A 2,500-nucleotide genomic window follows, 5' to 3' on the forward strand; every position below is an offset into this window, starting at 1 on the left:
CTACATAAAGAGTGGCAAGCAGGATAATGAATTTGGAGAAAACTCGATAATTTTTTTATACCAAACCGAAAGAGAATTCAAAAGGAGGAGCATGGAGAGTGTATGGAACTGGATGCCAGATCCACTTGCATTCCAGAATTACAGATACAATTACACACCGAAAGGGAACTACAACTACGACAGGCAACTGCCCTACAACAGTCAGTACTGGTCAGAACAAACTCAATATGTCCACGCATAATGGGCTTGCCAAAAAAGTCTCCCAGTCAAACCATCCCTAATAGAGTAACCTCATTCATCTTTGCCAACATACAAGGACTGAAAACAAGAACAAACAACAAAGTACAGTTCATAAATGGCCTCCTCAAGGAGACAAATGCAGTATTTGGAGCTTTCACAGAAACCCATGCAGGGGAAGTCTTAAACAGTGAGATCTGGATTCTTGGATATAACCTATACAGGTGTGATAGGAAAATTAGGTCACATGGAGGAGTGGGTCTGTATATTAGGGAAGACCTTGCATGCTCGGAGCTCCTCAACCTTACAAGTGAGGTGGTAGAGGTACTGGGATTAAAAATAGAGAAAATAAACTTAGTGATTATTCTAATATACAAACCGCCAGATGCAACGGCTGATGAATTCACAGAACAGATAAACAAAATAGAGAATACCCTTGATAATTTGGAGAACCCAATACCTGATATTATCTTCCTAGGTGACTTCAACTTGCCTAGTCTCAGATGGAGAATAGCAAACAATAATATTATACCAGGAAATCTATCGGGACCTAACCAACCACAGATTAGAGAACTACTTAGATTCTGTGACAAATTTTCACTCAATCAGCAGATATCGGAGCCAATGAGAAATTAAAATATTCTAGATCTGGTCTTTACGAACAATGAAGAAATTATCAGGGACATTACGATATCGGATACCACATACTCAGATCACAAGCTCATTGAAGTGCAAACTACCATCAATACTCAGAATAGACTTAAAACGTTGATAAAGCGAGAGGGGGCTATTCAGTAAATTCAATTTTAATAATAAAAGGATAGACTGGGAGATAATAAACAGGGAACTTACAAACATTCCATGGGGAACTGTTCTAAGTAATACAAGTCCTATAGAAGGAATAGAAAAACTGACTTCAGAAGCGTATCAAGTCTGTCTGAAACATGTTCCTTTGAGGAAAGCCAGAAAGAGATCTAACGTAGAAAGAGAACGCAGACGACACTATAAACGCAGGAAAAAAATAACGGAACTGCTTATGCATACACGAATTTCCCGTCAAAGAAGGAATAATTTAAATAGGGAGATTGAAGAAATCGAGCGGAAATTGAAACACTCATATCAAACTGAAGAAAGGCAGTTGTAACAGAAAGCCTTTCAGGAAATAAAGAACTCTGACACCCGAGTTTCCAAGAAGAGTCTCAAGGTTTGGTACACCAATGCTGATGGGGTAGCCAATAAAGCAGAAGAGATAAAAGAAAGAGTTAGTGAGGCAGACCCAGACATAGTGGCAATAGTGGAAACTAAAATAAATGGCATGATCTCGGATGCAATCTTTCCAGAGGGGTACCAGGTGATAAGAAAAGAAAGGACACAGAGACAGGGAGGAGGAGTGGCACTACTAATAAAGCAGAAATGGAAGTTTGATGAGCTGGAAAATCCGGGTACCAATGAAAGCACAAGCTTCATACATGGAACTCTGACAGTGGATGGGAAGAAGATTGTAATCTTGATACTCTACAATCCCCCACCAAACAGTAGAAGGCCCAGGCAGGAGTACGAGGACAGCAACAAGACATGTATGGATGAACTGCAGAGGGCAGCAACTTTAGCGCATAGAATGAGAGCGAAGCTGCTGGTCATGGGGGACCTAAATCACGGAGAGATAGATTGGGAAACGAGGAATCCCCATGGCGGGGAGGAGACCTGGGGAGCGAAGCTGGTAGACGTTATTGACAGGAATTTCCTAACACAGCATGTGAAAGAAGATACTAGGGAAAGAGGAGGGGATACGCCCAGCCTATTAGATCTCATTATCACTCAGAATGTAGAAGACATCGAGCAGTTGGAACATGAAATACCACTAGGAGCTAGTGACCATTGTGTCCTAGCCTTTGACTACATGATGGAGCTTAAAATTGTGACCAAAGGACAAGAGGTCCGGGAAAGGAGACTTGATTACAGAAAAGGGGACTACAGAAGGATAAGGGACTACCTGGGAGAAGTGCAGTGGGAGGAAGAACTTAGAGGAAAAACAGTGCAAGGTATGATGAACCAAGTCATATTGAAATGCAAGGAGGCTGAAGATAGATTTATTCCAACAATAAAGGAAAAAAGCAGGAGGGAATATAATAACCCATGGTTTAATAGACAGTGTCAGGAAGCAAAGGTGAGAAGCAGGAGGGAGTGGAGGAAGTACAGAAGACAAAGGACAGAGGACAACAGGATTAGATGTAACAGAGCTAGGAATGATTACATTAACATA

The sequence above is a fragment of the Procambarus clarkii genome, chromosome 41 (genome assembly GCF_040958095.1).
Source record: "Procambarus clarkii isolate CNS0578487 chromosome 41, FALCON_Pclarkii_2.0, whole genome shotgun sequence".
NCBI classification, from domain to species: Eukaryota; Metazoa; Arthropoda; class Malacostraca; order Decapoda; family Cambaridae; genus Procambarus; species Procambarus clarkii.